This window comes from Bubalus bubalis, chromosome 5 (assembly GCF_019923935.1).
Source record: "Bubalus bubalis isolate 160015118507 breed Murrah chromosome 5, NDDB_SH_1, whole genome shotgun sequence".
Lineage (NCBI taxonomy): Eukaryota > Metazoa > Chordata > Mammalia > Artiodactyla > Bovidae > Bubalus > Bubalus bubalis.
This window is the reverse complement of record NC_059161.1, coordinates 117,201,324-117,216,631: the sequence shown is the minus strand read 5'-3', so window position 1 is coordinate 117,216,631 and position 15,308 is coordinate 117,201,324.

Genomic DNA, 15,308 nt, shown 5'->3' with positions numbered 1-15,308 from the left:
CCGTCCATGGGATTTTCCAGGCAAGAGTACTGGAGTGGGGTGCCATTGCCTACTCCCTTCCTCATCACAGTGTCCCCTAAAAAATCCAGAACCAAGAATTGCCCCTGTACATGTGCTACTGCTGCCAGAAGGGCACATTCTGGGGCCCATGGAGAGCTTGTTTGGAACCTATGGCTGCCCAGGCCCACCATCTGCCACGAGGGCAGACGGTGGGCAGGATGGGCTGGTACCGATGGTTAGTTTTCAATAACTTTGCTATTACACAGTCATCACTAACATTTTAGTTATGTGAACTTATAAATCATGTGTAATAAGAAGCCCCATCACATCCTAATGATTTGAGCACAATTATCTGTGCTCTGGAGCCTGGGGGATCAACAGTCCTTCAGGACAGACCCCAGCCCGCTGGGGCGGGGAGGTGTAGGGAGGAGAGCAGATTGTGAGGGTAGGAGGGCAGGACTGAGTGGTGCCCATCCCACATCCCACATGATGCAGGGGCATCATGACAGAAGCTCAGACCAGGTCCTGTGGGAGTGTTCACACCGCTCAAGGGGGCAAATGCTCAGGACTGGAGAGGGGTTGGGTGATGGAGAGCCATATTTAGCACTGACCAGCACACCAGTGCCCAGGGATGTGGAGAAAAGGGTGGTCTTCCTGCCAAAGAGGGGCTGAGGCACTGGTGGACAGTGGAAGAAACATCAAGAAAAGGTACTTTCTGGGACTTCACTGGTGGTCCAGTGGCTAAGACTCCAGGCTCCCAATGCAGGGGGCCCGGGTTCAATCCCTGGCCAGGGAATGAGATTCCACATGCCACAATGAAGACCCAGAGCAGCCAAATAAATAAATGAAAATAAACATTTTTAAAGGGAGCATCCTCAAAGTATTTCTTAGAAAAGAAAGAAAGAGTACTTCCTCCCTGCCTTTCTCTCCTGTGATCCTTGACCAAGTACAGGAAGGACTCTGGAGTGAGAAGCTGAGGGTGTGCAGTGGTGAGGCCATCAAGTCACGAGATCCCACTGACTTTGAGGGGAGTCTGGGAGCCCTGTTTCTGGCTCTGGGCCCCAAGGTCCTTCCTAGCTCTCAGTAAAATCTACGTCTTTCTTCTGAGAAGGAAGGAGGGCAAGTAGAGCAAGGAAGGCTCTCCTGTCTCTCCTGAGACCTAGAAAATCTTTCCAGAACCAAAGGGCTCTGGGTTGAGCTTGTAAGAGGAGGAACATGTAAGAGTGGGACAGTGCGTGAAGATCTGAAGCATGAGAAGGGGGTGTGCGGAAGAAGTTTGGAATTTTCTTAGGAGAGTGGCTGCTGGAGTCAACAACTCAGCTGTGGAAGGGAAGAGAATGCTGGGACTGGTCCCAGAAAGAGCACTTTCTGCCCATTATTCTCTCCCCATAAAGGATCTGGGCGCAAGAGCCCCCTGGGGCTTTGGAACAGGAAGAGTGCTCCGGTGCCCACTATTCTCCTGGGGCCCCACTTCAGCTGAGATGTGTGGGGCTGAAATTCATTATGTGAATGAGTAAGAGATGGTGTTTACGCTCTGGAAATGAAAGGGAGAGTGTGCATGTGGAGATCTGTGGGAGAGAGAGTTCACATTGACAAAGGCCTTCTGTGTCCAAGTGTTTAAAGAGGGGCTGTAATTAAAGAGAAACACAGACAAACAAGGGCGATCATAAGTCACTTCTTTAGGGCAGGCAATTGTTTTCCTACACGCAGCAGTTTTAATGGTGAGTTAGAAGATTTCCAATGACATTTTACGTTCACTGTGATCCATGGGGTTTGGTAGGGACTGTGATGTGTCACTAGTGATGATGGGCACAGGAGAAGAAACCCTTCCCCACCTGTTGGCCTCACTTCCCCTTCCCCAGTCACACCTCAAGCACAGAAGTGGGCCATGTGGACATCGCCAAAGGCATTCGCGTACACTGAGCCCTTACTCTGCACTCAGCACTACGCTGATTTCCATGTGCATTGTTTTCTGTGACCCTGGTCTCTCCGCTATTGGGAAGCTGCACTTCTGTCCAGTTGCTCTTTCCAGGGGTTCCTAAACAGGGTTGAGGCTCTAGGAGAATGCGGGTTGAGCACACAGAACACTCAAGTCGAAGTCAGAACTCCACATGGACCCTCCGTTTCCATCACTTATCTGATTCTCTGACTCTGTATACTCTCATCTGTCAAAAGAAGAGGGACCACCCCCCATCAGAGGTCTTCAGTCAGAAGACTGCATTGGAAATCTCAGGTCTAGATCATCTAAGATCACTTCTGGATCAAATACTGAATGACCGCTGGAGGCCTGTGGAAGGCAACAGAGCGCGATGACTGAGAGCCAAAGCTCAGAGGACCCCGTGTGCATCCTGGCTGCACCCCATCTTAGCTGTGCCTGCTTGGGTAAGTTACTGTACCTCCTGAAGCCTCAGTTTCTTCATTATTACAATTAGCATACTGATACAAACCATGTCCTATATTCATTTTGAGGATTGCTGCTGCTACTGCTGCTAAGTCGCTTCAGTCGTGTCCGACTCTGTGTGACCCCATAGATGGCAGCCCACTAGGCTCCTCTGTCCCTGAGATTCTCCAGGCAAGAACACTGGAGTGGGTTGCCATTTCCTTCTCCAATGCATGAAAGTGAAAAGTGAAAGTGAAGTCCCTCAGTCGTGTCCGGCTCTTAGCCACCCCATGGACTGCAGCCTACCAGGCTCCTCCATCCATGGCATGTTCTAGGCAAGAGTACTGGAGTGGGTTGCCATTGCCTCCTCCACATTTTGAGGATTAAATAAGTGAATTTTTAGAAAGTGCTCAGAAGTGCTTGATGCATCATAAAAAAAAGAATTCTTAAAGTTATCTAGCAGTGCTGTTCGTATTTTTATTGTTGCTGTGTTAGTTGCTCAGTCTTTTTGACTCTTTGTGGCCCCGTGGACTATAGCCTGCCAAGCTCCTCTGTCCATGGGATTCTCCAGGTGAGAATATTGGAATGGGTAGCCATTCCCTTCTCCAGGGGATCCTCCTGACCCAGGGATCAAAGCCAGATCTTGTGAATTTCAGGCAGATTCTTTATTATTATTATTACTACCAAGCCTTACTTGATCCTCCAAGATGCTTCCATCATCACCTTCTGGAGCTTCTGGTATTTCCAGTGGAAAAGAGGAAACCTGGCGGGGCCACCTTGTCCCAGCTCCCCCCAGGGGCCCTCAGGGTCACGCTGGTGGTGGCCCTGCTTTCACACTAGGACACAGCAAGTGTCAACCTCCAAGATCTTAAGATCCTTGGGAAATAAAAAACACCTCTTCCCCAGAGAAAGATGGGGGCCTGCCCTGCTGCCAGATCTGAAGACCTTGGCTTGGCCATCATGCCCTTCACCTGTTGAGCTGACCTATTCCTGGCCTCCTGGCCTCAGCCCAAGTGCCACTCCTTCAGAGAAGTCTTCCTAAACCACCCAACCTAGCAAGCCCAAATCATGATTATGAGCCTGTATTTTATTTTTCTCCACAGCATGTACTTCTATCTAAACCTATTTTGTTCACTTGGATCTTTACTCTTTAATTGACTATGTGCCCCCCAATCCCTCAACTAGGAAAAGTCAGACTTCCTCTGTCTCATGCACTGTTACCCATGCAGGGCCTGGTCCACTGCTTGGCAGTAGGAACTCTCCATAGTGGCTCAGACGGTAAAGAATCTGCCTGCAATGAGGGAGACCCGGGTTCGATCCCTGGGTCAGTCAGGAAGATCCCCTGGAGAAGGGAATGGCTGCCCACCTCCAGTATTCTTGCCTGGAGAATTTCGTGGACAGAGGAGGCTGGTGGGCTAGAGTCCATGAGGTCACAAAGAGTCGGACACGACTGAGGGACTAACACACACATATACATAAATACAGAGTGAATGAATGAATGCACCCAAATCTAACCTCAGCTCAGCCTCTCACAGCAGACAAGGAGCTCCAGATCTAAAATGGGAGTAAGGGACTTCCCTGGCAGTCCAGTGGTTAAGTCTCTGCACTTCCAATGCAGGGAGCATGGGTTTGATCTCTGGTTGGGGAATTAAGATCCCACATGCTGTGCAGTGTAGCCAAAATAAAAAGTAGGAAGAAAAATAAATAAAAATTACAAAAATACAATGGGGGTCAGGCTAGCTCCTTGGAGGATTGGGAAATTGGGATTGCCTGAAATACTCCTCCCATAATTATCTGTGTCCCCTCTGTGAGGGGACCTCAGCCCAGCACCCTAGTCTCCCAGCCCAGGACCCTCATATCATAGTGGAGGCCACTGAGGTCCAGAGAAAATTCCTTGTCTAAGGCTGCCTAGAGAGATGCTTTGCTCATCTCATAACTCATTATCTTTACCCTTTTCATGAGAACCTGGCTCTGGCTAAATTAATCAATTTGGCTTCTTCTGCTCCAAAGCTGTTGCTTCAGCTTGCCCCCTCCCCAGCGTGGGGGTGCCCTCTCAACCTCACTTCTGCTCGCCTCTACCTCTGGCCTCCTGTAGGAAACCACTTCATTTAACTCAGAAAGCTTTGATGGCTCCTTTTGTCTTAGCTCCTTCAGCATTTGTGTATTCCATTTCTAGCAAATGAGTGTTTGATTTGAACTTGCTTGTCTTTCATCCAACTCAATGGACATGAGTTTAAGCAAGCTCCGAGAGTTGGTGGTGGACAGGGAAGCCTGGCATGCTGCAGTCCATGGGGTCACAAAGAGTCAGACACGACTGAGTAACTGAACTGAACTGGACTGCTTGCCTTTTGCTAATTAAATGCTACACCTTTTCCTGGGACTGGGCTACAGGCACCCTTGACTGGAAACTCATCAAAACCGGGGCTTCCTTTCCTTTCACATGAGTCTCCATGACAGTCCCCCGAGCAGGTGTGGATGGTATGGCTGAGCCAGGTGGGTGCAGAAGGTTTCAGGTAGAAGATCAGCCCCAGAGGGTGATGCCCTGAGGCTGGAGAGGGGTTCTCTTAGGAGATTCAGAATTCACCCCTTTCAGATTCTATTCACCAACATCAGGACCAAGGGTGACTTCTGCCTCTTGAAAAAATCAAGCATCCTGGCATATCTTCTCAAACAGGAAATAAGAATTAAGGAGAAAAGAGTGGAGGAGAAAGGTGGAAGAAGTTCTATGGTCCAGGCAAGATTTCAGTGGGCAGGGATATCTCTCAACTCCTCAGATCAGGTATTATTAATTCATTGTGGCTCAGATGGTAAAGAATCTGCCTGCAGTGCAGGAGACCTGGGTTCCATTCCTGGATCAGGAAGAGTCCCTGGAGAAGGAAATGGCTACCCACTCCAGTATTCTTGCCTGGAGAATCCCATGGACAGAGGAGCCTGGCGGGCTACAGTCCATGGTATTGCAAAGATTAGGACATGAGTGAGCAAATAATACTTACCATGTTCACATTTAGATCAGAAAATACATTTAAGAAGGTGCCATTTTTGTGCTGTATATCTGTAGCATTCTCTGGCAAAGATCCCTGAAAGTCCCAAGTATGTTTAATCTGCTTTTCATGGACACCATGCCCCAGAGTTAGGCAAAGCAGACAACATCCACTGAGGCATTTGGGAACTTCTTGGAAGGCTCGGGAAGTGTTAAACTGTGGAGACATCGGCCACGGGCTCCCAGCAGTGCCGGAGCTCTTGGCCTGTCTTCCCCCAGATGTGGAGACAGCTGAAGCAGCTGGAGATTCATCTAAGGCTCCATGAATTATAGCCCTGGGCCTGGGTCCATTCTTCTCTGCTCAGAGGAAATATTTAACTCTATTTTTTCCCTCTCTGCCACCCACTCTGTTTTCTCTCTGGGGCTCAGTATTTAACAGATGTCCCTTTGGTACTTAAGTCCTGTATCTGTTCTCTTGGATGCTAGGGGGCTAGAATAAAGGGTCCTGACTTGGCCTGGGGACACTCACCGGGCAGTTCCAGGCTGCCTGCTTCTTGTACCCTGAATACCTCTCCTACCATCTTGAATAGCAGCCACCACCCTCATATCTCAGGCCCAGCAATTTAGTGATGTATTCCATAGATTTACACACACATATACACATCAGTGTGAATGACTGGGACTCTTAGCTGTTTAGGATCTCACTGGTGTTCGAACTGGTACAGGAGGAATACCTAGACGGAGACAAAACGTGTGCTAAATCCTCAACTCCTGCTTGGGGATTTAGAAAGCAACTTGTTCTTTCTGCCAAGCAAGCTTCTCTCTGCTCTGCTCCTCTCAGTGTACAGTGTTCTCTTTCCCACCACCATCAGCATCCAGAATAGTAGCTTCAAGATCGAGCCTGGACCGGAGCCTTGGGCCCCCTGTGCAGTGGGAAGCACCACCTTTACACAGGATGTCAGGATGTCAGGTGAGGCCCCAAATAAAATTCATCCTTTCTCCCAAGTGCCATGTTTTCTTTCAACAACCCGTTCTCCTTCTTAATAAAAATAGTTTGCATACACAAAAACAGCATACGGTTTGTAAATGAGTTCATATATATTATCTGACTTCATCCTCACAAAACACTGGGGGCAGTGGGGAGACAGGAATTATTAACATCTCCACTTTGGGTAAGAAAAACAATCAACCTGATGGCCCTAATGTATTTGGAGTTTTTACAGAAAGTCACAGAGGACTCCCTAACATAGTAGAGGTGTGTTATTTGATTTGTATTCAAAGGGCATTTTTTTCTGTTGTATTTAAATATTTTCACTTCCTTCCAAGCTACAGCACTAAGGGAACTCAGCTCAGTGGAACTCAGTTAGATTGCAGTTTGCTCTGATGCAGCGATCCTGAGTCACTTCAGGCCCCCAGAGGATGCTGTAAACACTGAGAAACCCGATCCTTGGAAACACCCAGACACAGACACACACTCAGAGCTTTGCCCGTAACTTTGGGAGATTTGTAGACCCCCCCCGATGCGAGTCCTGCCTGTGCCCAAGCAGAAGGAAAAGCCTCCTCTCACACCTGTTGTTGGCCAGTCCAGGTTCGATGCACGATACTGGATGCTTGGGGCTGGTGCACTGGGACGACCCAGAGGGATGGAATGGGGAGGGAGGGAGGAGGGTTCAGGATGGGGAACACATGTATACCTGTGGTGGATTCATTTTGATATTTGGCAAAACTAATACAATTATGTAAAGTTTAAAAATAAAATAAAATTAAAAATAAATAAATAAAAATCAAAGGCCACGGGATTAAAAAAAAAAAAAACTACATGGAAAAAAAAAAAAATGCAGAACAGCAGGGAACCTCCCTGGTGGTCAGGTGGCTAAGTCTCTGCACTCCCAATGCAGAAGCCTGGGTTTGATCCCTGATCAGGGAACTAGATCCCACATGCCACAACTAAAAGCTTGCAAGCCGCAGCTAAAGATCCCACATGCCTCAGAGAAGATCGAAGATCCTGCATGCTGCAACTAAGACCTGGTCAGCCAAATAAATAAATGTTTTAAATACTTGAACATCAAACATGGGACCTGGGCAGAAAACAGCAGCCCTTATGTGACTGAGAGTAGCTCGCTGCTCCAAACTGCAGATCTGCAAGCTGGAGCCCAGCCCCAGCCCTGCTTGGCTGTGGGTTGTTCGGGGTGCCAGCTAAGTGGCCCCATCTCCTACAGCTTAGAATTCCTTCTGTATGAAAGAGGAGGGCTATTTGTACCGTCATTAGTAAGGACACGCAGAACCTACGAGTGAAGAGCATCATTTAGAACTCTTGCAGTTAGAAAATACAATATGGTTCTCACTTGAGGAGTTTGCAAGAAAAACTGGGGTGAACTGCAGGCTCTGGCTGCCTTCCTATGGATAAAGCCAGGTGGGACATGTGGCCTGTGGAAGCCAGGGCCGTCAGCACCTCATCTTGGTGCCGGGCCCCTCCCTCTTCCCTCTGCTTCCCCATTTGCCTTACCCTCTCTCCAGCTCTTCTCCTGCACCCTCTCCCCATTCTCAAAGTGTGCCGCTGCCAGCGGCTTCATTTCCACTAAGGCCAAAACAACTCATAACCGCATTATAATGTTTCCATTCACGTATATTTACACCTTAAAAGAATCCAAGCCTTTTCCAAAACAAAGTAGACAGTAGACTCTCAGACAGCAGCTACCAAGGCAGGTGCTTATACCAGGAGAAAACCATCATTCAGAAAGACACACACACCCCAGTGCTCACTGCGGCACTATTTACAGTAGCCAGGACATGGAAGCAACCTAGATGTCCATCAACAGAGGAATGGATAAAGAAGCTATGGTACATATATACAATAGAATATTACTTAGCCAGAAAAAAGAATGGAATTGTGCCATTTGCAGAGATGTGAATGGACCTAAAGAGTGTCAGGCAGAGTGAAGTAATCAGAAAGAGAAAAACAAATATCGTACATTAACACACTTATGTGGAATCTAGAAATATGGTCTAGATGATCTTATTTGTAAAACAGAAGTAGAGACACAGACATAGAGAACAAATGCATGGATATCAAGGTGGGAGGGGTGTGGGATGAATTGGGAGATTGGGTTTGACACATATATACACTATGTATAAAACAGATAACTAATGGGAACCTACTGCATAGCTCAGGGATCTCCACTCAATGAGGAAATGCAAAAATGAGGGGATATGTGTATAAGTATGGCTGATTTGGGCTTCCCTCATAGCTCAGCTGATATAGAATCTGCCTGCAATGTGGGGGACCTGGGTTCAGTCCCTGGGTGGGGAAGATCCCCGGAGGAGGGCATGGCAACACACTCCAGTACTCTTGCCTGAGGAATCCCACGGACAGGGGAGCCTGGGGGACGACAGTCCATGCGGTTGCACAGAGTCGGACACGACTGCATGACAAAGCCCAGCACGGCACGTGACATTCGTTTTGCTGTAGAGCAGAAACTAACACAACGCTGTGAAGCGACTGTACTCTAACAAAAATTGTTTTAAAAGAGGGCAGGAAGGTGAAGGGGTGGCACGAAGACCTTCCCAGGCAGGGCCACAGACCCGCTCTGAGGGCATGGTCCTCACGAACCAGAAATAAACCGCCTGTGCAGCATCTGAACCCGCGTCCCCACACTGCTGTCGCTCATCTCACTGCTCTCCGGGCCCAGCACTGGAAAGCTACCTGCCTCGAGTTTTTTTCTCTGGCACCTCATATAGAAATGCTTTGTGAACTGCTTCTCTGGTCTGTCCGGATTGCTGAGTAACCGAGTCCATGCCCTCTGCCTCAGCCCAGGCTTCAGGAACTCTCTGCCTTACGCTGGAAGTGGAGAAGTGAGGGGAAAGGGGCCAGGTCTGTGGATGGCCAAGCGCAGAGCAGAAGCCAGAGCAGCAGAAACAATGCCCACCTGAGACCTCCATGCTTACAGGACATCAGAAATTGAAGGGCTGACTGGGAATTTCCTGGCAGTCCAGTGGTTAGGACTCTGTGCTTCCAGGGGTCCAGTCCTTGCTTGGGGAACTAAGATCCACGGTGTTGTGAAGCTTGGCAGAAAGAAAGAAATTAAAAGGCAGAAAACCCTGGTGTTTAACCAGAGAAGAATATAGAATGAGCCCCTGACCAGGCCATCAGGAGAAGAAAAGTGACTCTGGCTCCCCTGGTCCAGGCCCCTTCCCACCAGAGTGAGGGTCCCAGAGCAGAGCCTGCTTGCTCCCACTCTGGGTGCCCCAAAGCTCTTCCGGAGCCAGACGTTCTCTCCTTCATCAGAGCCCTGCATACTCTGCCTGCCCTTGCCTCCTCCCTGCACCTCTGCATGGCCTCCCTTGTCACCACTGAGAGCCAAGAGGTGATGGGATACAGCAATGTCACTGCTTAGCCAACCCGGCAGGAGCAATCCAGCAATGCATCCAGTATTTTCCAGCTGGGGTTGGTAAGACTCCAGAAATCGAGTCACTCCAAGTAGACATCCGCCTTCCTTTCCTGCTCTCTCCAGGCCAGCCAGGAATCCCTTCCCTCACCAGGACATCCCACCCTGATGTCTGAATCAGGAAAGGACCAACCAGGAGACACCTGCAGACTACAGAGCCCAGGTGGGTGCAAATCACCGCATTTCATAAAAGAAGACAGAGGGTTCTGGCTCTTGGGGAAAGACCCCAGACCGGCAGGCTGGCCTTGCCTGTGCTCTGGAGGAGGCGGGGGTTGAGAAGAGAGGACAGTGAAAGAATGGGAGATGCTGAAAAGATGAGTAGAAACTCAGGAGGAAGCGAAGAGAATCCTGGACTGCACATGTACTTGTAGAGCAGGGCACGCACACCATTTCAGCCACTGTCCCCGCAGCCGGCTCCGCAGCCACATACTGGTGCCATCCCTGCCTGAGCCGCGAGGGTGTGCATCCATCCACACCAGCCATCCCAGAAGGTGCTCCACAAGCCTGGACATAAACGTGCTTCTCCCTCCATGCACGTGCCCAAAGCATCCTGCTTGTACATGTACACCTTCGTCCTTGTACACGGCATCTCCATCCACCTCTCCTCTCCGCAGGCACCTCAGCCCCATCTCCTCTTTCCCCATGGCCCCAGAAGCCCCAGTTCATTCCTGCCCGTCTCCACCGCCCCTTCCCTCAGGCTCATGCCGCCTCTGGAAAGCGTGCACTAACAGGTCCCCGTCACTCCAATCCCTCCCTTAACGCCACCCCGGTTCCACGTAACAGCTGAAAAAGTCATCCTTCTAAAAGAAAAATGCAGCCATGTCGCTTCCCTGCATACAAGTCTTTAATGAGTCTGCACGGCCTGCTGGAAGAAAAGTCAAGTGCCCAGGTCACAAATACAGCCTCACACCTGTGCCCAGCACCTGCTTCACTGCCCACTCTCCGGCACACCCACCTGCAAGGCACACCCAACTCCATTTCTTCTCAAGTGCAAAAGCTTCCTTAATGTCCTGTGTGTGTGTGTATATATGCTAGAGAGATAGAGTGGGTATATGGGTATGAGTGGGTATGCGCGTGCGCGCGCGCACACACACACACACACACACACACAAGATGTGGAAAAAAGCCTTTGACGTTTCCAAGCTTCAAAGCTAATCAGAAAGTTTTCCCTCACCAGGGCACCAGCTCTTCGTCCCTGTCCTCTTCCCCTTCCTCCCTGGCCATGCAGCTGCTCTAAGTCCCACTTTCTTCCTAAGTCCCCAGGCCTTTCCTATTTCCCCATCTCCTTTTGAAGCATTCGGAAGACACCTCCACATTCTTAGTATCACTCGGGGTGAAGCCCTCCTTTGCAAATCATTAAATATGGCTAAAGTCTAAATACTTGGAATTCTTCCACAATGGAAGGCTCTTTCACTGAAGAAAAAGCAAACACCCGTGGAAGATTCCATGTGGAAGGTGGCACGTGGGGTGATGCAGCACATTGAAACCCTCCAGCTGGCCCTGCTGCAGCCCAGGGACCAGGGCTCTGGGGCCACATCCATCTTCCAGAGGGGCTGGGCCTGGCTGGAGTCACGGGAACCGTCCAAGTTCAGGTCTGGCTCTGCAAGACCTGATGGACACACGGCCTCAGATGGACACAGAACACCGGGCTGAGAATGCACCTTCATACCCTGAATTGCCTCTCTGTCAACCAGCAGTGTGACTCGAGGAGAAGGATGGCCTTGCAGGTCTCAACCTCCCCATCTGTCAAGTGGGAGAATGGAGGAAAGACCTCCTGCCATCCTCGTCCAATGTCTACACGCCTCTTTAAATTCTCCAAGGCAATGAGCTCAATGAGACGGTGAACAGAGAGGACTGCATGGAAGAATATTCTGAAAAAGAGAAATAAGTCCTGTAGCCTGAGGAAATGGGATCGGTGGACAGTTTGCACTAGGCCCAGATGTCTAAGAGAGAAGAATCTGGATTCTTTAATCCAGAATCAAGAGAATGCTTGTTTCCTCCACTTATCTGAGGACACCCAGAAAGTAGAACAAATGGGGCTCTAACATTCTCATAACATCATTTCTCACCCAATTCAAAAGTCCTCTTTTACCTTGAAAAAGAATGGAACATGTATATGTATAACTGAATCAGTTTGCTGTACACCTGAAACGAGCATCATGTTAATCAACTATGCTCTAATATAAAAGTTTTAAAAATCTTCTTTTAACACCCTTGCAGGTGCCTCCATCTGTCACTTAGGAGCCCTGACGCGTGTCCTTGGCCCCCAGATTTCTCGCTCAGTCTAAGGCAACCACTTCTGAAATTCCACCATTGGTTGTTTATTTCTTTTTGTTTCCCTTAGTCGAGACTCTTAAAAGTCAAACACTCCCAGGAGTACTTGCTATCAAACCAAAGTGTTAACGACTTGGATTCCCTTCCGTGAATGACAGCAAGTCAGGGAAGCACCCCGATGACTCTAAAGAAGAGATACTGAGGATAAGGGGAATGAGGCGAGGTGAACTCCAGAGACTTTATGACTAGTCCACCAGGGTGCAGGTTGCGGGGTAGACGACTATGATGCCGTTGTGAGGGAAAACAGTGACCACTTACGCATGCCTACTGTGAGTCAAACACTCTTCTTGGCACTTCCCATCCTAACTCACTGGGAAGATATTTATAAAAGGTAGATCATTTCTATATGAAGTCCCTTGATGACCTAGAACAAGCACTTCACATGCCCTGAAATCACCCTCCATCCTGAAATCTCCTGCATCCCTCTTTTCTTCCCTCGACACAAGGAGAAATGGTATACAGCTCTGCAAGTTAGTACATTAAAGTATATACTTATACATATGTGTGTGCCTGTGAGTGTATAATTAGAAGTGATTAATTAGGAGCATCCTTTAGAGCGATTTCAGACCCCACATAATCAGCTGTAAAAAGTAAATGTGACAAGACTCCCACCTGGTGGTTCGAGTCAACCATGAAGATATGAAGGAAATGTTCTGTTTTCACTAAAAATTAAAGGATGCACCAGAGCCAAATCATTCTCACGATTAAGGTGGTCCCGGGCCTGAAGACACCTCAGCTTGGCCAACTCTCCAAGACTGCCAGATAATTTGAGTTGAGAGACACTCATCTGATGAAGACACTCATCTAATTCTTTACTAATTACAGTAAAGAAAAGTAAAAATGTTAGTTACTCAGTCATGTCCGACTCTTTGTGACCTCATAGATTGTAGCCCACCAGACTCCTCTGTCCATGGGATTCTCCAGGCAAGAATACTGGAGTGGTGATCCCTGAGACCCCTCAGGGATCGAACCTGGGTCTCCCGCATTGCAGGCAGATTCTTTGGATCACCAGGGAAGCCCCAGTAAAAACTGGACAGTGGAAAAGGGGAAAACACGGGTCATGCCAAGCACAATGACCACAGGACACCTCCTTCAACATTCTCCAGGGACTGGGTGTAAGAAACAGAGTGAACACTCGGATTTATATGTATAATTTTGAAAGATTGCTATCTCAGACTTGCATGCTGTGATAGAAATGTCTAACTTTTGAAGAAGTTGCTCTGTAAGAAAAAAAAAAAGAAAAAAAAAACTAAGCAGATACATACCAAGCTGAACATTGCCACCTGCTGGCCATTTGGTGGTACAGCAAGCATGACCCAAGTCAGCGTTGACTTTTTGTGGACTTTGTTAAGACTCAAAATGCGCAAGAGACTGAACGGCCAGTTACAGTACTGACCACAGATGTTCATCACAGATATATCCCAGTTGGGGTCAACCTTATATGGGGGTGCCCAACAGTGAGCCCAAGACTTGGCAGTTAGTCGTTGAAAATACAAAGTAGGAACAAAAAATTTTGTTTGCTGCAGCTCCGGGTACTAAAATCAATCAACATCTGGCCAGCAAGAAAGGCTACGTCAATATCAGACTTAAGTTTGTGCTAGAGCCGGTTCTCAGTGATATAAATAACAGAACTGGGAGTGTGCCCACTGAGACTGTAAACACCAGACAGCCAGATGAAGATAGGGAAAATAATCAGAGTAGCTAGTGCTCCACAGGAACTGGGACATTGAACTTAAAACAGCCTCAAGAATATGAATTAATGATTTTCCGTATACTGTGTGAAGTTCCAAAGGCTCCAAAAGATGGAATATTTAGGACTAAGGGAGAATTAAACAGATAAAAATACAGAGGAATGCTTGTGTACAAGTGGTGATCACAAAACTCTGCACACCAAAGGGAGTACAAAGGCACGTCAGCACAAAAGTGATATCAAAACCACACCTTGACAGCTGGGATTCTGAGCTCACTAGTGAGAGACAGAACCAGGAAATCCTTCCTCTGTTATAGGCAATGTGGGGGCCACAGCAATTAGCCAAAGTTATAAAAATGAGCATGAATTGCAGCAAAAAAAAAAAAAGATATTACTTTGTTTAGAAAAAAGAACTCTGTTTATATTTAAATGCCTTCACAGGCTTTTGAGAAAAGCTGTTTATTCCCTTCTTTGAGATCTTTAAAAATGAAAACCTAGAGGTCCTTCCAGCTCAGTAATACCATGATTTAATCATTGGTTCTAAACAAAGAAACACTAAATCAGTGTAGGATGATGTCACTAGAAAAATATTATATTTAATTGGTAGTTTATGAATACGACCTTTAGTTAAGAATGCTGTTTCCAACGCTTATTAACTGAGTGACCGTAAGCAACTTATCTAACCTCCCTAAACCTATTTCTTTATCTATGGGACGTCTTTTCAGAGGATTGTCATGATGATAAAGTGAAATCATGTTTGGGGGCTGTTCAGCACAGTGCCAAGCCGTAGCAAGCAGTCAAAAGGTGGATGCTATAGACTTAAGGAAAATTAAATCTAAATAAGCCTTTAGAACAATGCCTGGCCCAGAGTAAGCACTCACTTTTAACAAAAAGGTATGGATTACAAATGAAATTTGAAAGCAATAAACAGGCTCTTTCTTTCCTTAATCGTCATACAGGGGGTACCATAGTATTTTAAGAAATTTTGTTACCACTAATTATGTGCCTTTGGATAAGTCACTGAAAACTCTACATTTCTGCTTTTACACTGAAACTTCTACATTTCTGTGGAAGTGGATTAGATAGCCACTAATGGATCTTCCAATTGAAAGGAGATTCTAGAGAATACTAGAGCTTAGGATATATTAAAAATTTATAATATATACTCTATAAAACCCTAGTGATAAACTGAGAAATAACCAGTTACTAATAGTTATGAGTTAACTAAAACGTCAATATGCACGACAGATCTGTAGTATTGCTGTGTTCAGTTGCTAAGTCATGTCTGATTCTTTGTGACTCCATAGACTGCAGCAAGCCAGGATCCTCTGTCCTCCACTATCTCCTGGAGTTTGCTCAAACTCATGTCCATTGAGTTGCTGATGCTATCTAACCATCTCTTCTTCTGCCTCCCCCTTCTCCTTTTGCCTTCAGTCTTTCCCAGCATCAGGGTCTTTCCCAGTGAGTCAGCTCCTTGCA